The sequence below is a fragment of the Bos grunniens genome, chromosome 5 (assembly GCF_055505025.1).
Source record: "Bos grunniens cultivar Pamir isolate PY7600 chromosome 5, Bosgru_T2T1.0, whole genome shotgun sequence".
NCBI classification, from domain to species: domain Eukaryota; kingdom Metazoa; phylum Chordata; class Mammalia; order Artiodactyla; family Bovidae; genus Bos; species Bos grunniens.
In genome coordinates this window covers 88,434,602-88,456,699 of record NC_141169.1, presented here as the reverse complement: position 1 = coordinate 88,456,699, position 22,098 = coordinate 88,434,602, and the positions used below count along the sequence as shown (strand labels likewise).

At 39.3% G+C, this 22,098-nt stretch overlaps 1 long non-coding RNA gene across 5 annotated transcripts in view; it reads left to right on the top strand.

Moving 5' to 3' along the window:
- Nucleotides 1-4,777: 4,777 nt before the first annotated feature.
- Nucleotides 4,778-22,098, top strand: part of LOC147372572 (uncharacterized) — a 225,846-nt gene continuing 208,525 nt past the window's right edge. For 2 of the 5 annotated variants that reach the window (XR_015164884.1, XR_015164883.1), the window contains exon 1: nucleotides 4,782-4,952. This is a non-coding gene — a long non-coding RNA (uncharacterized LOC147372572). Of the gene's footprint in view, nucleotides 4,953-22,098 lie in introns of all 5 variants that reach the window. The other 3 variants (XR_015164882.1, XR_015164885.1, XR_015164881.1) reach the window with 3 other exon arrangements.

The following is a 22,098-nucleotide window of genomic DNA, read 5'->3' as shown; positions in this document are numbered from 1 at the left end:
AAATCCTCCTTGGCAATGCCCTGACTGCCTCTTCTTCCTCATTACCTATGACTACTCTCTCCCACACCCAGTATCCATCTGCATTATGTGATGTCTTGGAATATGCCAACCTCCTTTATTCCTATGCGAGCTGTTCCTTCTGCCTGGTAGGAGCTTTTGTGGATCTTTAAGTTCCTGGTTTCCCATCATTCAGTTCTCAGCCTAGATGTTGCTTCTTCAGACATCTCTTGTGACTACCCAATCTAGTGGCCAACTGGTAACCATCAAGTATTTCACCCTGTTTTAATTCTCCAAAGAGCTTTTATCATCCTCTGCTATGTGGATTATTTGTTGATTGGCTGTCTCCTCACCCTATGAGGTAAGCTCTTTCAGAGAAGGAACTTTGTCTCATTGTTACCATGTCCTCAGTGCAAAATAATCTGCATGTATTAGGTACACAGAAAATGTTTGATAAATAACAAATAACTAAGAATATATCAAGAAACAAGACACAGTTCTTAACACTCACGATTTTGCAATCTCATAAAGTGCATAATTTATTATACTCTCAGGGTTTATGAGTTGTCAAAGAGTTACTATTTCTTGACTTCAACCTCAAAGGTCCTTCCCACAGTCCTTGCATTCTGTGTAGCTGCTGTTACACAAAACACACATTCCATTTCTTTTGGAGCAGGTCCGATCAGCCTATAAAACATAGCTCTTAAAGCAAACCACTGATGAAAATATTGTTGGACTCTCTATTTTATCCAGATAAATCCTCTGTGTCCCCAAACTGTTAGTATTGCATACTGTATTAAATTTTTTAGTGCACTGCACTTTTGGTAGGATGTCAAGTATTTTCTCAGTGTTTAATGAAATATTAAAGCAACGCGATCTGAAAGACCCTGTAAGGGATTCTGACCTGGGCTTAGGAGAAATACTTCATAATTGGTTTTGCCTCTGAACTATTCTGTGACCTCTGCAGCCCTTTGTCCCTCAGTTTCTCCATTTGTAAAGATTAACTGATGTCACAGAAACCTCTCATTTTCAGGTAACGTAGATGAGAAAGTAAGATTTTTAAAATCTCATAGTTAGTCCCTAGAGATCACTGAGGCGCCTTGAAAAACTATTGGCTCAGCTGGTGAGAGTCATTTTATTGAACCACTGTTCTGAAGGCGGGCTGCCAGCCGGGGATCGTGCAAGGGCTTTGTAAAGTCTTGTTTTTCTTAATGGTATTTTCCCCACCAGCTTTCCAGAATGTCTGAAATATCTACCACAAGAATAGCTCCTTTGGGTTAAGAGGTTATCTCCAGGGAGACATGTTTAAAATGAACTCCGGGTGTAGATAACACATGAGCGTCGTTTAGCACATCTGCACTGATTGGTCTATTAGAGTTGAAGTTGCCTTCCAGGAGAAAACTTCAGCTGAGGGAACAGGATATGCTATCTTCTACTCCTTCCTTCTATGCATCCATCTACCCTTGAAGCAGTTACAGAGTTTCCTATGAATTGTTTTCAATTGCTTTATTGAGGTATAATTGACATACAGTAAACTGCACATAAGTTTGTATATTATATGTAATATATATACATATATATTTGTGAAATAATTAGCACAATCAAGACAGTGAACAAATCCGTGACCCCCGAAGTTTCCTTGTGCCTCTTGATAATTTCTCCCTCGGGCCCCTTCAGACAACCATTGACCTGCTTTCTGTCATTTCAAATAAGTTTCATTTTCTAGAGATTTATATAAATGGAATTATATAGTTAATTTTTTATTATGATTTCTTTCACTTAGCATAATTATTTTGAGACTCAGTTGTGTCAACATCTATGTCAACAATTCATTCCTTAACATTGTTGAGTTGTATTTCATTGTATGGGTATATCATCATTTGTTTCTTTATCCACTTATTAATGGGCATTTGATAATTTTTAGCTTATGACTATTACAAATCAAGTTGTGTGAACAATCATTCAAAGCTGTTTGTATGAACAAATGCTATCATTTGTCCCGGGTAAATACCTAAGGGTAGAATGGCTGGATTGTATGGTCGGTGTGTGCTTAACCTTTTAAGAAACTGCCAAAATGTTTTCCAAAGTATGTATACTGTTTTACAATCCAACTAACAATGTTAATGAATTTTAGTTCTTCTAAATCTTCATCAACACTTTAGCTGTTGTAATCAGTGTATGGCGGTACCTAACTATATATTTGATTTGCATTTTCCTAAAGACTAATGATATTGAACATCTTTTCATGCACTTATTTGCCATCACTATATCTTTCTTGGTGAAATCTCTGTTTAAATCATTTGCCTACTTACTAATTCGGTTGTTTTCTTTATATTGAGTTTTGAGAGTTCTTTGGATACAAATAGTTCCTTGTTGGCTATAAGATTTAAAAATCTTTTCTTCCAGTGTGTGGCTTTTCATTTTCTTAACAATGTCTTTGAGGTGCAGTCATTCTTGATTTTTCACAAATTTCTAATTATTTACTTAGTTTTTATAGATAAATGTATCCATATTTTTCATCATTTCTAAGAAAGTGTTGCCTGCTCCAAAGTTACAAAGATTCTAATTTATGTTTTTCTGGAAGTTTTATATTTTTTGTTCTTTCATTTAGGTTTGTGATATGTTTTGAGTTTATTTTCGTATATGGTGTGAAATATTATTGGCATTCATGTCTTAATAGCTTATTTGCTGAAAACGGTACCATTTATTGAAAAGAGTATCCTTTCTCCACTAATTTTCCTTTGCATTTTTCTAAAAAAATCAGCTTTTTTTATATGGATAGAAAAATTATGGTCTCTTTGCTCCATTTCATTGGTTTATTTGAGTATCTTTAGTTAGTAAAAGTAATTGTGTATTTTTTATAATAAATTTAAAATCAGATAAAGGCGTAGTTCATCAGCTTTCTTTTCTTTTCAAGTTATTATGGCTATTCTCGTCCCTTTGCATTTCCAGAATCAGTGTGCCGATTTCTACAGATAAACCTGCTGAGATTTTAATTGAAATTGAGTTGAATCTACAGATCAATTTGAGAGGAGTTGACATCCTAACAATATTAGATCTTCTTTAATTTCTTTCAGCAATGTTTTTTTTGTTTTGTTTTTATTGTCCAGATTTAGTACATATTTTACGAGATTTATCCTCAAGTATTTCATGAATTTTGATGCTCTTATAAATGGTATTTTAAAAATTGTATCTTTTGACTGTTCATTGGCAGTATAGAGAAATTCATTTGCTAGCTCATTTGTTAGTTCTAACAGCTACTTTGGTAGATTTTATTTTATTTTCTGTATATATGATCATTGTATTTGCTGTGAATAAAGATAGTTTTATTCTTCCTTTTCTATATGGACATCTTTTATTTCTTTTCCTTGCCTTACTGAAATGACTAGACCCTCCATGACAATGTTGAATAGAGTAGTAAGAATAGATATCCTTGCCTTGTCCTTTTCATAAGGCAAAGTATTGTCTTTCACCATTGTTATTGGATGAATTGTTCTCCCCAAATCCAGATGTTGCAGTCCTACCTCCCAACACTTCAGAATGTGACTCTGTTTGGAGGCGGGGCTTTTAATGAGGCAGTGAAAATAAACTGAGGTTACATGGGTGGCTTCTAGTCCAATATGACTAGTGTCTTTAGAAGAAGAAGAGATGAGGACACAGATATGTGTAAATATCAAGGAAAGACTGTTAAGACAGAAAGACTGCCATCAACAGGTCAAGCAGAGCGGTCTTAGAATGAAATCAGTCTGACCCACATCTGGGTCTTCTAGCCCCCAGAATAGTGAGAAAAACATTTCTGTTGTTTAAGCCCCCCAGTCTGTAGTATTTTGTTATGGCAGCCTTAAAACACTAATACAGTCATCCAGTATGGTATTAGCCACAGGTCTTTTGTATTAATAGATACTTTTGCCAGGTTTTAAAAGTTAAATTCTGTTCTTAGTGTGCTGAGCATTTTTATGAGAAATGTATGTAAGATTTGTCTATGACTTTCCTGGTGGCTCAGAGGGTAAAGCATCTGCCTGCAATGCAGGAGACCCAGGTTTGATCCCTGGGTTGGGAAGATCCCCTGGAGAAGGAAATGGCAACCCACTCCAGTATTCTTGCCTGGAGAATCCCATGGACAGAGAAGCCTGGTAGGCTACAGTTCACACGGTTGCAAAGAGTCGGACACAACTGAGCGACTTCACTTTCACTTTTCTGAATCGATTGAAAAGATCATATATTTTTTTTTTGTTTGTTTAGTTTGTTAATATGGTGAATCAATGGATTGCAACAGAGATTTAACATACCGTGAAAATTCTTCTGTGTAGAATTAATGATACTTTACAGCTGTTTCTGTTTTCAATGAAATGAAAATTCAATTAACTACAAATCAGCCTGCGTAGGTTGGTAAAAATTCTCAGCTGGGGTCTCATAAACTCGGAAGAAGTAGTGAGATTGGATGATAGGCAGTTATACTTAAAATTGATTGTAATCTGAACCCTGAATTAACTGGAGAACTTCAGCACTTGGCTTTCAACTAAAAAGAGAGTCTTAGGAAAATGGGAAGTATAGCAATCACAGATAAAACTCAAATATTTAAATATGGTTTGGGATTTGGTTTCTTTTTTATTACACTTCTTACATACATGTAATTTCATAATGGATGTGTGAAGAATGGGTAGCTGTGTAGGTGGTTTTTAAAGAACCTCAGGCATCTTCCCCCTCTGCCAAAGCAGTTTCCATGCTTTATTCGTAGTTCATTTTTTCAGCTTAACTTTGCCTCTTTTAAAAGTAGATTTCACCTGGAGAACCAGCCCTCTGGGCTGTTTAGTGTCCATAGCAGTGTCAGCTGATTGGCTTTTCTTCAGGGCTGTTTGACTGAGCTCAGAGCACTAAGAGACTAAGAATCTTCCTCAGTGAAGAAAGAATAATTTCAAGTCCAGGATAATTTCTCATCACAGGACACTACCTGGGTAGGTGTTGAGTGGTGGGCAATTTGAAGGCACAGGGCTCAAGGTGGGGCTGGGGGTTGGTGGAAAGGCAAAAATGATGTGTTCCAGGAAGCATGGTGAAATGCTGAAAGGGGAAGAGGGAGATCTAAGACACTGTTTAATAAAACAAATACATGTGAACAACCCTTCTGTGCCAGGCGTGGGTCTGGAGGTAAGTAAGTGTAAGTCAGTGTCTTCAAATGGGAGTGAAGGTAGGGGTGAGAGCAGAGGTGGGGAATGAGGAGGGGAGAAGCAAGGAGATCAGCGGAAATGAGGGGGTAAAGTTCAGTGTCAAGGGCTGGCACAAAGGTGTATTCAAAATTGGGCTGGAGTGTTGGAGGTGGCCATTGTGAGAGCGACTGGAAGACAGAGATGGAAGAGGAGAGCCCTAGAGAGGAGGAGATAAATGAATGGTTCTGTTATGGGTTTGATAACAGCTAGATATTCAGTTATAAAGGAAGGTCACATTGTTTTCTGTATTCTGTGTTTACTAGGGCAAGATGCTAAAAAAAAAAAAAAGAAAAGAAAGAATGGAAAGAAGCTTGTAGGAAGAGTGGAATATCCATATAATGCTTAGGGATCAAAAAGTCTGTTAGCCCCAGTCTCTGGGCATTCTGGTTACTTGACGATTTATTGATATAGGATCAACTTGAACCTATGCATGATGTTTCTTGCCAAATGTGTACAGTAGGATGTGGAGGAGAGGGAAGAGCAAGGCACTGAGCATGTTATCTGAGTTCAAATTCTGGTTTCGCCCCGTATTTTGTGTGACTTCTGGGCAAATTAACTTTTCTTTGCCTCAGTTTCTCCATCTGGAAAGTGGAGTTAATAGAAGATTTTTTATGGACTGTTAACAATGGGAAGAGGGAAGGGAGACAGGGGACAACAGGGGTAGGGGATTAAGGGGTCCAAGGTACTACCTTGTATAAAATAAATAAACTACAAGGATATATTGTACAGCACAGGGAATATGGCCAGTATTTTATAACTATAAATGGAGTTTCAGTTCAGTTCGGTTCAGTTGCTCAGTCATGTCCAACTCTTTGTGACCCCATGAACTGCAGCACGCCAGGCTTCTCTGTTCATCACCAACTCCTGGAGTTTGCTCAAACTCAGGTCCATTGACATGAGATTCCATTCAATCATCTCATCCTCTATAAATGGAGTATAGCTTTTAAAAACTGTGAATCACTATGTTGTATATCTGAAACATATAATATTGTAAATCAACCATACCTCAATTAAAAAGTTAAAAACAGACCAATTGAAAAAACAAAAACAAAAAAATAGAAGATTTTAAAAGTGAGGACCAATTGAGTCAAATATGCAAAGTGCTTAATGCCTAGTAGATATGTGCACTCAATAATAGTATTTTTATCAGTTTGCCTATGTAATATGTATATGAACATAGCTAATTATATAGCATATGTTTATAAAACAAAAATATTGTATATGTTTATATGTATATGTGTGTGTATATATATGAGTGTATGTATAGATATGTGTATATATATATATGTGTGTGTGTGTATACACGGGGAGAGAAAAAAGAGAGAAGGAGAGACAGACACAGTGATTCTCAGTATATTATAGAGTAGGAGTTTGGGAGGAAGGCAGACCTAAATTCCATTTCTGTCTGTGCTTGTAATTACTGAGTCCCAGTTATTTGTATATTGTTACTTATTTTTACTTTAATTTCCCAATTGCTGTGGGTGGGCTTCTCTTTTAGTTGTGGAGAGCAGGGGTCACTCATTGCAGTGCTCTGGCTTCTCATTGCAGAGGCTTCTTTTGTTGTAGAGCACAGGCTCTAGGACACGCAGGCTTCAGTAGCTGCAGCACGTGGGCTCAGTAGTTGTGGCTCCTGGGCTCTGGAGCACAGGCTCAATGGTTGTGGTGCACAGCTTTAGTTGCTCCTTGGTATATGGAATCTTCTTGGACCAGGGATTGAACCTAGCACTTAGTTAACAGGGAACCTCCCACCCCACCTCCCCCCCCCCAGTTATTTTTAAGTTGCACAATGAATATAATAAGGTTTGTATGGTTAATGTGAGAATTAAATGACATAAAATATAATATATGGCCTAATCAATTATCTGGTTATTCAGTTCAGTTCAGTTCAGTTCAGTTGCTCAGTCGTGTCCAACTCTTTGCAACCCCATGAATCGCAGCATGCCAGGCCTCCCTGTCCATCACCAACTCCCGGAGTTCACCCAGACTCACGTCCATCGAGTCAGTGATGCCATCCAGCCACCTCATCCTCTGTCGTCCTCTTCTCCTCCTGCCCCCAATCCCTCCCAGCATCAGAGTCTTTTCCAATGAGTCAACTCTTCGCATAAGGTGGCCAAAGTACTGGAGTTTCAACTTGAGCATCATTTCTTCCAAAGAAATCCCAGGACTGATCTCCTTCAGAATGGACTGGTTGGATCTCCTTGCAGTCCAAGGGACTCTCAAGAGTCTTCTCCAACACCACAGTTCAAAGGCATCAACTCTTTGGTGCTCAGCCTTCTTCACAGTCCAACTCTCACATCCATACATGACTACAGGAAAAACCATATTAATAGGCACTTATTGTCTTTTGTTATTACATACTTTTTAACGGTCATCTCTGATAGTAGTTCTTTTAGAGTAACCTTCAGAAAACTACTTCCAAGAAGTGTTAAAGAAATATTCCTATGAATTTAGTGATTTTGTCATTGTAGATTGGGCCAAAGTCAACTCTTTTTAAAAAAATTAAGCTGTTAATTTCCACTCTGCTTTAAGGAAGAGAGAATTGAAAATATCATATATGGTAATATAGTTAGAGTTCAGTTCAGTCACTCAGTCGTGTACAACTCTGTGTGACCCCATGAACTGCAGCACGCTAGGCTTCCCTGTCCATCACCAACTCCCGGAGTTCACTCAAACTCATGTCCATCGAGTCGGTGATGCCATTCAGCCATCTCATTCTCTGTTGTCCCCTTCTCCTCCTGCCTTCAATCTTTCCCAGCAGCAGGGTCTTTTCCAGTGAGTCAGTTCTTCGCATCAGGTGACCAAAGTACTGGAGTTTCAGCTTCAGCATCTGTCCTTCCAATGAACACCCAGGACTGATCTCCTTTAGGATTCATTTCGATATTTGGCAAAACCAATACAATATTGTAAAGTTTAAAAATAAAATAAAATTTAAAAAAAAAAAGAAGAAAAAAAAAAAAAGAGGATGGACTGGTTGGATCTCCTTGCAGTCCAAGGGACAATCAAGAGTCTTCTCCAACACCACAGTTCAAAAGCATCAATTCTTCAGTGCTCAGCTTTCCAACTCTCACATCCATACATGACCACTGGAAAAATGTTAGCTTTGATGACACGGATCTTTGTTGGCATAGTAATGTCTCTGCTTTTTAATATGCTATCTAGGTTGGTCATAACTTACCTTCCAAGGAGTAAGCGTCTTTTAATTTCATGGCTGCAATCACCATCTGCAGTGATTTTGGAGCCCCCCCAAAAAAGTCAGCCACTGTTTCCCCATCTATTTTCCCTGAAGTGATGGGACCAGATGCCATGATCTTAGTTTTCTGAATGTTGAGCCTTAAACCAACTTTTTCACTCTCCTTTTCACTTTCATCAAGAGGCTCTTTAATTCTTCTTCGGTTTCTGCCATCAGGGTGGTGTCATCTGCATATCTGAGGTTATTGATATATCTCCCGGCAATCTTGATTCCAGTTTGTGCTTCATCCAGCCCAGCATTGCTCATGATGTACTCTGCATAGAAGTTATATAAACAGGGTGACAATCTACAGCCTTGACGAACTCCTTTTCCTATTTGGAACCAGTCTGTTGTTCCATGTCCAGTTCTAACTGTTGCTTCCTGACCTGCATACAGATTTCTCAAGAGGCAGGTCAGGTGGTCTGGTATTCCCATCTCTTTCAGAATTTTCCACAGTTTATTGTGATACACACAATCAAAGGCTTTGGCATAGTCAATAAAGCAGAAATAGATGTTTTTCTGGAACTATCTTGCTTTTTCAATGATTCAAAGAATGTTGGTAATTTGATCTCTGGTTCCCCTGCCTTTTTTAAAACCAGCTTGAACATCTGGAAGTTTATGGTTCGCGTACTGCTAAAGCCTGGCTTGGAGAATTTTGAGCATTACTTTACTAGCATGTGAGATGAGTGGAACTGTGCAGTAGTTTGAGCATTCTTTGGCATTGCCTTTCTTTGGGATTGGAATGAAAACTGACCTTTTCCAGTCCTGTGGCCACTCTTGAGTTTTCCAAATTGGCTGGCATATTGAGTGCAGCACTTTCACAGCATCGTCTTTTAGGATTTGAAATAGCTCAACTGGAATTCCATCACCTCTACTAGCTTTGTTGGTAGTGATGCTTTCTAAGGCCCACTTGACTTCACATTCCAGGATATCTGGCTCTAGGTGAGTGATCGCACCATCCTGATTATCTGGGTTCTGAGGATCTTTTTTGTACAGTTCTTCTGTGTAGTCTTGCCACCTCTTCTTAATATCTTCTGCTGCTGTTAGGTCCATACCATTTCTGTCCTTTATCGAGCCCATCTTTGCATGAAATGTGCCCTTGGTACCTCTAATTTTCTTGAAGAGATCTCTAGTCTTTCCGATTCTATTGTTTTCCTCTATTTCTTTTCATTGATCACTGAGGAAGGCTTTCTTATCTCTCCTTGCTATTCTTTGGAACTCTGCATTCAGATGCTTATATCTTTCCTTTCTCCTTTGCTTTTTTCTTCTCTTCTTTTCACAGCTAATTTGTAAGGCCTCCACAGACAGCCATTTTGCTTTTGCATTTCTTTTTCTTGAGGATGGTCTTGATCCCTGTCTCCTGTACAATGTCATGAACCTCCATCCGTAGTTCATCAGGCACTATGTCTATCAGATCTAGTCCCTTTAAATCTATTTCTCACTTCCACTGTATAATTGTAAGGGATTTGATTTATTTCATACCTGAATGGCCTAGTGGTTTTCCCTACTTTCTTCAATTTAAGTCTGAATTTGGCAATAAGGAGTTCATGATCTGAGCCACAGTCAGCTCCATGATCAACTCCAAATTATTAGATATTTCAATATAAATATGAAATCATAAAATAGAAGAAAGACCGTGGGTGAATTACTTCAGGCTTTGCCATAGAGAAGGATTTCTAACTGTGAATAGAATTATCTTGGGTTGGCCAAAAACTTCATTTGGAGTTTTCTGAGACAAATATGAATGAAATTTTTGGCCAACCCAATATTAATACAATAAAAACTTTTGCAGGGTAAAAACTATCAAAGTAGAGATAGCATATTGGCAAAAATAATCTGCAGTTCATACTATGTATAAAAAATTAATCTCCCTAATATATACAGAGCTACTAGAGGTTGGTAAGAAAAAGGTAATGTGTTTTTTTTTTTTTTTAAAGTGGGCAAATGATATGAACAGATATTTCACAAGAAAAGAAATACAACTAGATCTTTAAAAATGTAAAATATATTCAATTCACTCATAATAAGATAAATGCTAATTAAACCTATAGCAGAAAGCAGTTTCACCTATCAGCTTGAAGTGGTACCAGCCCTATAAAGTGTATTGTGGCATTATCTTTAAAAATTATAAATGCATTTCCTTTGGACCCCAAAATTACACTTCTGGGGATTTATCCTCCAGATAAAACTGCACACAATGAGAATGACTTACATACAAGCTTTTATGTTGTAACCTTGTTTATTATAGCAAAAGGTTGAAAATAATCTAAATGTCCTTTAATAAGGAACTGATTTAAAAGCAATTTTTGGCCCATGTAGCTGCAATACAAGGCAGCTCTAAAAAAGAAAAAAAGTTCTCTTTCCATATGCAAATGGAAACTGTTACAAATGTATTGAGAAGTAAAATTAAAAAGATCTGAAATGACATATATAATCTATATTTTGTATGGTATGAAGAATATGAATATAAATTTGTATATGATTGTCATTACATAGGTCTTCCCTGGTGGTTCAGATGGTAAAGAATCTGCCTGCAGTGCAGGAGACCCATTTTCGATCCTTGGGTCAGGAAGATCCTCTGGAGAAGGGCATGGCAGCCCACTCCAGTATTCTTGCCTGGAGAATTCCATGGACAGAGAAGCCTGCGGGCTACAGTCCATGGGGTCGCAAAGAGTTGGACCTGACAGAGACTGACACTTTCACTTTCATCATTGCATAAAGAAACTCTGAAGAGATATACCAGAATCTGAAAATTTGGTTACCTTTGGGAGTGGCAGGTGGGGAATGGGGCAGATAGAAGCAGGATGGGAGGACATCTTTTCACTGGTTTTTTTTTTTTTTTTAAATAATTTTACTCATTTATTTGTTTGTGGCGGTGCTGGGTCTTCCTTGCCCTGTGGGTTTTCTCTAGTTGCAGTGAGCGAGGGTTACTCTTTAGTTGTGGCACACAAGCTTCTCATTGCTGTGACTTCTTGTGTGGTGGAGCCTGGGCTAGAGCACAGGCTCAGTCATTGTACAGGTGCATGGGCTTGGCAGCACGTGGCATCTTCCCAGATGAGGGATCGAACCCGTGTCTCCTGCATTGTAGGTGGATTTTTACCACTAAAGCCACCAGGGAACCCCCACTGTGTTGTCTTTAATGTTGCTTTAATTTATAACCAAGTATGTGTATATGTGCTAAGTCACTTCAGTCTGTCCAACTCTTTGTGACCCTATGGACTATAGCCCACCAAGATCCTCTGTCCATGAGATTGTCTAGGCAAGAATACTGGAGTGGGTTTCCATGCCCTCCTCCAGGGGATCTTCCTAACCAAGGGATTGAACCTGAGTCTTTTATGTCTCCTGCATTGGCAGACAGGTTGTTTACCACTAGTGCCATCTAACAAGCCCATAACCAGGTACATTTATTCCCTATTCAAAAATGAAGATAAAATAAAAATTTTCTCTTGAATCAGTAGTTACTTTTTCCACCGTCATGGGAAGCTACAGATGAATTATTTTTCTTAAATCAGTTTTGTTTTGCCACTTCCCATTACATTCTTTTTAATTTTAAAATTAAGACTCTGTTTTACAAGAGCAGTTCAAAGGCTGCAGCAAAATCGAGGGGAAGGTACATCATAGACTTCCTTGTACCCTCTGCTGCCACACATTTATAGCCTCCCCGACTATCAACATCCCCCTCCACCCCCAGAATGGCACATCTGTTACAATGATGAACCTATTGCTACATTGAACCAAAGCCCATGGTTTCCATTACTATTTACTCTGAGTATTGTGCATTCTATTCCCATTATTAATTTGCCATAAAGCTTCAAAGAACATAGTGAATCTGGAGTCCATCAGGGGATGATGGAGTGGTCCTGTCAGCCAAAGCAAACTTGGACCAATTAAACCATTTTCCTCCTGATCTCCTAAAAATTTCTTTTGTTAATCTTATTTTCCTAAAAAGCTAATAATTCAGATGGTGCAAAGATAGCAAGAGCTGTAGATAATACACACTGGACAGGCAGTTGTGTTAGAACAAGTTCTATTATAAACCATCTTAGGACAAGCTGGATACTCTCTTGCGAGATTATTCATTTGTGATCAGAAATAGTGCTCTGTGTCACGTATGAAGTTCCAGAACTGGCAAAGGGAAAAAAGATCTTCACTATAAGATATTTTACTGGAAAAGGCCAAGTGTTTGATATTTTTGGCCTACAAAGCTGATTAACACAGAAGAATCAAACAACAGATTTAATTTTATCCAATTAACCCATGTTAAAAGCACCGAGATAAAAGAGATTTTTTTTCCTATTTATTAATGTCTTCAACATTACCCCTTGTACTTGAAAATAAAATGCAAAGTTCAACCTTGTGATTGAAAGATTAGACGAGGCTTGAACCAGTAAAAATAGATTTTTTAAAGGAAAAGTTATTTTGAGTGGAGTGCTAGCTGTACTAGACAAATTCAGTCGGGCCTCCTCTTCAGTCTTGTCAAAGCTTAGCACAGTCCAGAAGGCACTAGCGTGTATGCCAAAAAATCAAAGCAGCAGCAGTTAAAAAAATAAGTGCACTAAGAAATATTAAATGGAAAGCCAATGCCTATAAATAAAAAGGCAAGTGAGCACTAATCAATCATAAGTTACTCTGAACAGAAAATAGGAGTTGGAAGGGTAAAAGAGATTTCACATACAACATATGAGACTAGATACAAATGATTTAATTAAACTGCGTTCCTTCTACACAAGACACCCAATCTCTAAATGTTAAGAAAAACTGGAGTATAGAAATGCAACGTCTTGCTTTGCAATCTATAGCGGATGAGTAGCAAGGCATATGCCAACAGCAGAAATAGAAGCAGTTGATGAATCCTGGGTGAGTGGAAGTGTTTCATTATCTGTATCTGCTTCTTGCTATTCATCTCGGCTTTACAGTTCTCACTAAAGGGCCAAACCCTTTCCAATCTGAACAACTGCAGCTCTACAAGCTTGGAGTTCAGGTAAAAATCATTAGACAAAATACAAAACTAATTTGCATGCATATGGAATAAATACAATCAAGAGTTAAAAATAATTCAATCAGTAAAATAAATCTTGGGGGTTTTTTTGGATAGAAGAAGCAGAGAGAGAGGAGATTAGTAATTTCAAGGTGTGAGGAGAGGAAAAAGATGAACACAGCTGCTGGCTGGCCAACCACACACACACAAAAGGACTTTACCCTAGATATTGCTTAGTTGACCTTAAAGGCCAGTCTTGCCTTAGGAAATGATTTATGTTGCTCAGCAGAATTGGAGACCATATGGCCTTTTTAGAAGGGAACTTGAATCTTTTTGAGTAAGAGGTCCCACTCAAACATTCAGATTTCAAGAAATAGACTTGAAAGTCACCAAGAAATAGACTTGAAAGTGAAAGTCACTCAGACTCTTTACCACCCCATGGAGGATAAAGTCCATGGAATTCTCTAGGCCAGAATACTGGAGTGGGTAGCTGTTCCCTTCTCCAGAGGATCTTCCCAATCCAGGGATCGAACCCAGGTCTCTCGCATTGCAGGCGGATTCTTTATCAGCTGACCCACCAGAGAAAGAGGTCCCACTCAAACATTCAGATTTCAAGAAACAGATAGATCAAAACATGTTCCACAGGCTTCTGGAGAGCCTTGTAAGTCAGAAAAAAAATTGAATTATTTTCTTGTATACATTGAGGTTTTAAAATAGAAGGGACTTGAAGTTTGGGGATTAAAATCTGAGTGCTTTTCTTAGCTGTTATCTATCTATCTATCTTATAAATATTATATATATATATATATTTATATATAAATATATATATATATCTCAATACCACTGTTCATTCTCAAGTCTGTGAAATTTGAGAATGTGACAACTTACCAGAGACCATAATGAGTTTGTCTCTCATCACAAACATTGGAAGACAAAAACCTGAATCCATATATCAAAACTAAAATTCAGTTTTCCAGCCTAATAAATGACAGCCAGGATTCTGAAGGGAAAGAGTTATTTTTAAAAGCAAAGATTTTCTTTTTCAGCGGTTGGTGGCTCTGGTAATGGGTAGCAAAAATGGCTCATGGGAAAGGCACATGTACTGCTAATAGTTTGACTGAAAAGAAAAACATTATTATTGGTGTTTTTTTCTCCCTACCAGATCCAGTGATATCACTACTGCAATCTGTTATTTATGTAGAAAGGCAGTAAACAGTGGAAAGGAGAGTATCTGCACAGGAACATCTTCTCTGAGAAGTTGCTTGAAAAATAAGCATGTGATGAACATGTGAGAAGCACTTATGCAGTTGGCAGCATATAAATTCTCAGAACAGTAGGGGATAAAAATGGGTTAGATAAAGAAAACTAAGGATTAGATCCAGATAAACAATGGGACGTTTGTAACATATTTATTTAGCAAAAATCTGGGAATATAAGCATACACCTTCAATGAAACCAGCCCGAGATGAAACTTAAAAAATTAGATTCAGGCTAAAAATTTTAAGACTAAAATTTTCTTTCAGCTCATATTATAATTTACAACTTACAGGAGGGTATGGCTGCATATTGTTTTTATGCTTTAAAACAATTAAACATAGCCTCTCTCTGAAAATCAGTTTATGCTAGGGTTTCTCAACCTTGGCTTGGTATTCCCAGGTGGCACAGTGGTAAAGAACCCGCTTGCCAATGTGGAAGATGTGGATTAGATCCCTGGGTCAGGAATGTTCCCTGGAGGAGGAAATGGCAACCCATTCCAGTATTCTTGCCTGGAATATTGGAGAGAGAAGCCTGGTGGGATACAGTCTATGGGGTCACAAAGAGTTGAACACGACTGAGCATATGCACACAGCCTTGGCCCTATTGACATTTTGCACCAGATAATGCTTTGTTGTGGAAGGCTACCCTGTCCATTGTAGGATGTTTAGCAATACCCTGACCTCTACCCAGTAGATGCTAATAGTATCACCTCAGTTGTGACAACCAGCGATGTCTCCAGTTCAGTTGCTCAGTTGTGTCTGACTCTTTGCAACCCCATGGACTGCAGCACGCCAGGCTTCCCTGTCCATCATCAACTCGCAGAGCTTGCTCAAACTCATGTCCATTGAGTCGGTGATGCCATCCAACCATCTCATCCTCTGTCGTTCCCTTCTCCTCCTGCCTTCAATCTTTCCCAGCATCAGGGTCTTTTCCAGTGAGTCAGTTCTTTGCATCAAGTGGCCAAAGTATTGGAGTTTCAGCTTCAGCATCAGTCCTTCCAATGAATATTCAGGACTGATCTCCTTTAGGATGGACTGGTTGGATCTCCTTGCAGTCCAAGGGACTCTCAAGAGTCTTCTCCAACACCACAGTTCAAAAGCATCAATTCTTCAGTGCTCAGCTTTCTTTACAGTCCAACTCTCACATCCATACATGACTACTGGAAAAACCATAGCTTTGACAAGATGGACCTTTGCTGGCAAAGTAATGTCTCTGCTTTTTAATATGCTGTTCAGCTGGTAAAGAATCCACCTGCAGTGTGGGAGATCTGGATTTGATCACTGGTTTGGGGAGATCCCCTGGAGAAGGAAAAGGCTACCCACTCCAGTATTCTGACCTAGAGAATTCCATGGACTGTATAGTCCAAGGGGTTACAAAGAGTCAGACACAACTGAGTGATGTCTCCAGTTATTCCCAAATGTCCCCCAAGTGGTAAAATCTCCTTTAGTTGAGAATCACTGGTCTCTATATCTTACTAGAAAGACAAGCAAATCTATGTTATAAAATGGCTCCCCGGATGGCATATGAACTTAATTATTTGAAAAACAATCACTAATCTAGGTTTAAAATGAATTTTTAAGAACTGTGTGAATGAGTAAACAAATTAAAATATGGTTGAGAAGATTTTCTTTAGCAAAGGCAAAAAAAACCTCAGATGGAATTTCCAGTATAAAATGTGGTTGGTCACTCAGAACTTGTCCTATTTTGGGTTGTCCCTTTTCCTTACTGATTTCTATGGGCTAAATTCTCTGAATTCCAGGCACACCTGCGTGCCTTCCAAATGAGACAATCTCTGAGTACCTAGTATTTTTCCCCCTTGGGGAAGCTAAATTTTCACTTTCTGCCATCACTGGCGCAGGGAGCTGTCATCAGAAAACCATCCCTGTTCCTTTTCCTTGTTGCTGGGCAAATATGCCATCTATGGAGACACTCAAGACTTTCCTTCTGCTCATTCTTGGTAATAAAGGTTGCTATGATTGCTGTATTCTCAGTTTAGTAATGAAGATGCTCCGATCTACTTAATACTCAAGAGGTGCCATTTCACTGAAAGCTTTCCCTCTGTCCCAGCTTGTGTCTGACAGCTGACTGTCTGTAGTTAGAAAAACACGGCCCCCTTTTCTATTTCCCTGCCTGGAGATTTTATGCCTCCTCTGCTCCTTGGTGGCTCAGCTGTAAAGAATTTGCCTGCAATGCAGGAGCTGCAGGGAGACACAGGTTTGATCCCTGAGTCAGGAAGATCCCCTGGAGAAGAGCACGGCAACTCCTCCCAGTGTTCTTGCCTGGAGAATCCCATGGACAGAGGAGCCTCGTGGGCTACAGTCCATGGGGTTGTGAAGAGTCAGATAGGACTGAAGCGACTTAGCACATTGCTCTTCACTCACTTGGATGATTTTGGACCCTCTTGGAATATTCTTAGCAGCAGGAAAATGAGGAGACAAAGGGAGCTGAAAAGGTTGACTTGACTGATGCTATTGTTGGGCAGTGTCAGCCCTTTTTGGGCTTCTTTGTCTTAGGGTGCTTTCTGTGAGTTCTGTGGGGATCCCATGAGTATTGACTCTGGCTGTTTCCTTGCTTGCTCCTTCCTTAACCTAGGTGTGTGGTGGGGCTTTGCCCTTCCAGGGGGTTCTCTTAGCTGAATCTAAGGCAACACCAGTCTGGTTCTCTCTTGGATTGCCCATGTCTGGAAAGAAGGAAATGCCCATGTATTCTTTTCCTTATTTATTTTGCTGCATCAGGTGTTAATTCCAGAAGCAGGATCTTTCATCATGGTACACAGGCTTCTCTCTAATTGTGGCATGTGGGTTCAGTAGTTGCTCCTTGGGATGTGGGCTCTTAGTTCCTCAGCCACAGATGGAACCTGTGTCCCCTGCAATGAAAGGTGGATTCTTAATCACTGGACCTCGAGGGAAGTCCTAAAGTAGAGTTTTCAAAAAGTTAAAAGCATAATTGAGATACAAATATGCAGTGAACACCTGTTAATGATTTATGTTTCCCATAAATGAGCACTGAAGATGAGGGATGGGTCAATTGGAGACAGAGATGCTGAAATATTAATCCATAAATTTAATATAGTCTACTACAAGAAGAACAAACCAGTCCATCCTAAAGGAAATCAGTCCTGAATATTCCTAGGAAGGACTGATGCTGAAGCTGAAACTCCAATGCTTTGGCCACCTGTTGTGAAGAACTGACTCATTGGAAAAGACCTTGATGCTGGGAAAAGATTGAAGGCAGGAGGAGAAGGGGACTACAGAGGATGAGATGGCTGGATGGCATCACTGACTCTATGGACATGAGTTTGAGTAAGCTCCAGGGGTTGGTGATGAGCAGGGAAGCCTGGCATTCTGCAGTCCATGGGGTCATAAAGAGTCGGACATGACTGAGTGACTGAACTGAACTGATGGAAGAAAGAATATAGAAATCAGATACAAAAGTTAGATACAAAACTGGCTGATATCCTATAGCACAATGAAATGGTACCCTTTAGACCTATTTTTTCTACTGGGAAGAAATCATTTGTATCTCTCCTGGACAAAAGTTTTTTGTAATTTATCAGTCTTCTACTAGTTAATATCTAATTTCACAGGTTCTGGTCCCCAGGCTATAGTAAAGAGGAAAGTTGCCTCTCTGTAGAGCAGAGGTAGGCAAACCACAGTAGGCCTAGGAAAGCCTAGGAAAGCCAGGCCAGTTTTTATTCACAAAGTTTTATTGCAACACGGCTGCAGGCATTCTCTTGTGCATTGCATGTGGCTGCAGTCACATGGTATTTGATGACACGGAGACCACATATGGCTCACAAGGACCTGAATATTTAATATTTACTGTATGGCCCTTTGCAAAAGAAGGTTGTTGACTTCAGCTGTAAGGCATCAGATAACCTGTAGGTGGACTTGATCCACCACACTTCCAGATGACTTTGAAAGTGCACAGAATAATCTTTTTGTTGTAACTCCAAATTCTGGATAATTTTTCTTAATATTAACCTTGATATGAATGAGGGACTAAAAGTTGCAAATCAGATTTTAATCATCTCTTTTTTCATTTGTAAAACATTAATTATTTCGAATTTTATTGCAATGTCCCTGATAGCTCAGTTGGTAAAAAATTTGCCTGCAATGCAGGAGGCCCCAGTTCGATTCCTGGGTCAGGAAGATTCACTAGAGAAGGGATAGGCTACCCACTCCAGTATTCTTGAGCTTCTCTTGTGGCTCAGCTATAAAGAATCTGCCTGCAATGCAGGAGATCTGGGTTTAATCCCTGGGTTACGAAGAAAAGGCTACCCACTCCAGTATTCTGGCCTGTTTTGTTGTATCTGTTCACTTGCTTTGTTTTCTGCTGCTGCTGCTGCTAAGTCATGTCCGACTCTGTGTGACCCCATAGATGGCAGCCCACCAGGCTCCCCCATCCCTGGGATTCTCCAGACAAGACCACTGGAGTGGGTTGCCATTTCCTTCTGCAATACATGAAAGTGAAAAGTGAAAGTGAAGTCACTCAGTCGTGCCCGACTCTTAGCGACCCCATGGACTGCAGCCCACCAGGCTCCTCCGTCCGTGGGATTCTCCAGGCAAAGAGTACTGGAGTGAGGTGCCATTGCCTTCTCCTAGATTCCATATATAAGTGAAATCAAACGGAGTTTGTCTTTCTCTGTCTGACGTTTCATTTAGCATAATACCCTCTAGGTCCATCCATGTTTTTGCAAATGGCAAGGTTTCGTTCTTTCCTTTTGACTGAGTGATATTCTATTGTATATATGTGTGTATGTATGCATGTGAATATATACATATATATAGGTTTGTGTCACATGTTTATCCTTTGATCTACTGATAGGCAATTATATTGCTTCTACATCTTGGCTATTGTAAATATCACTGAAATGAACATAGAAGTGTGTATATCTTTTCTAAGTAGTGTTTTTGTCTCCTTCTGATGAAAAATCCAGGAGCAGAATTGCTGGATCATATAATAGTTCTATTTTTACTTTTAAAGGCATTTCCCATACTGTTTTTTATATGGCTATACCAGTTTGCATTCCCACCAACAGTGCATGAGGGCTCATTTTTCTCCATATCCTCACCAGCACTTGTTATTTGTTCCCTTTTTGATAATAGCCTTTCTGACAGGTGTGAGGTGATATCTCACTGTGGGTTTGATTTGCATTTCCCTGATGATATGTGATGTTGAGCACCTTTTCATGGGCCTATTGGCTATCTGTATGTCTTCTTTGGAAAAAATGTTTAACAGATTCTTTGCTTACTTTTTAATGGGGTTTGTTGATTTTTTTTTTTGATATTGAGTTATATGTGTTCTTTGTATATTTTGGATATTACCCTCTTATCAGATATATTGTTTACAGATATCCTCTTCCATTCAGTATGTGACCTTTGTAATCTATTGTTGTGATCCCAAAGGAACATTTTGTGCAAAGATGAGCACAATAAAGGACAGAAATGGTATGGACCTAACCGAAGCAGAAGACAGTAAGAAGAGGTGGCAAGAATACACAGAAGAACTGTACAAAAAAGACCTTCATAAACCAGATAATCATGATGGTGTGATCACTCACCTGGAGCCAGACATCCTGGAATGTGAAGTCAAGTGGGCCTTAAGAAGCATGACTATGAACAGAGCTAGTGGAGATGATGGAATTCCAGTTGAGCTATTTCACATCCTAAAAGATGATGCTGTGAAAGTGCTACACTCAATATGCCAACAAATTTGGAAAACTCAGCAGTGGCCACAGGACTGGAAAAGGTCAGTTTTCATTCCAATCCCAAAGAAAGGCAATGCCAAAGAAAGCTCAAACTACCACACAATTGCACTCATCTCACACGCTAGTAAAGTAATGCTCAAAATTCTCCAAGTCAGGCTTCAGTAGTATGTGAACCACGAATTTCCATATGTTCAAGCTGGATTTAGAAAAGGCAGAGGAACCAGAGATCAAATTGCCAACATTCGTTGGATCATTGAAGAAGCAATAGAGGTCCAGAAAAATATCTACTGCTTTATTGACTATGGAAAAGCCTTTGACTGTGTGGATCACAATAAACTATGGAAAATTTTGAAAGAGATGGGAATACCAGACCACCTGACCTGCCTCTTGAGAAATCTGTATGCAAATCAGGAAGAAAGAGTTAGAACTGGACATGGAACAACATACTGGTTCCAAATAGGGAAAGGAGCACATCAAGGCTGTATGTTGTCACCCTGCTTATTTAACTTCTATGCAGAATACATCATGAGAAATGCTGGGCTGGAGGAAGCACAAGCTGGAATGAAGATTGCCAGGAGAAATATCAATAACCTATGATATGCAGATGACACCACCATTATGGCAGAAACTGAAGAAGAACTAAAGAGCCTCTTGATGAAAGTGAAAGAGGAGAGTGAAAAAGTTGGCTTAAAGCTCAACATTCAGAAAACTAAGATCATGGCATCTGGTCCCATCTCTTCATGGCAAATAGATGGGGAAACAGTGGAAACAGTGGCTGACTTTATTTTTTGGGGGCTCCAAAATCACTGCAGATGGTGACTGCAGCCATGAAATTAAAAGACACTTACTCCTTGGAAGGAAAGTTATGACCAACCTAGATAGCATACTAAAAAGCAGAGACATTACTTTGCCAACAAAGGTCTGTCTCATCAAGGCTATGGTTTTTCCAGTAGTCATATATGGATGTGAGAGTTGGACTATAAAGAAAGCTGAGCACCGAAGAATTGATGCTTTTGAACTGTGGTATTGGAGAAGACTCTCGAGAGTCCCTTGGACTGCAAGGAGATCCAACCAGTCCATCCTAAAGGAGATCATTCCTGGGTGTTCATTGGAAGGACTGATGTTGAAGCTGAAACTCCAATACTATGGCCACCTGATGTGAAGAGCTGAATCATTTGAAAAGACCCTGATGCTGGGAAAGATTGAGGGCAGGAGGAGAAGGGGATGACAGGGGATGAGATGGTTGTATGGCATCACTGATTCAATGGACATGAGTTTGGGTGAACTCCAGGTGTTGGTGATGGACAGGGAGGCCTGGTGTGCTGCGATTCATGGGGTTGCAAGGAGTCAGACACTACTGAGCAACTGAACTGACCGACTGACTGAATTATGGTTTCCTTTGCTGTGCAGAAACTTTTAGTTTGCTGTAGTTCTATTTATTTTTGCTTTTGTTTCCCTTGCCTGAGAAGACATATTCAATAAAGTATTGGTAACACCCATGTTGTAATGCCTCTGTTTTCTTCTAGAAGTTTTATGGTTTCTGGTCTTACTTTTAAGTCTTCAATCCATTATGGATTTACTTATATGCATGGTAAATGCATATAAGAAAGAGGTAATCTAGTTTTGGTTATTTGCATTTCTGTTCAGTTTTCCCAACACCATTTATTGAAGAGGCTTTTTTTCCCCCTCATTGTATAATCTTGCCTCCTTTGTCAAAGACTTC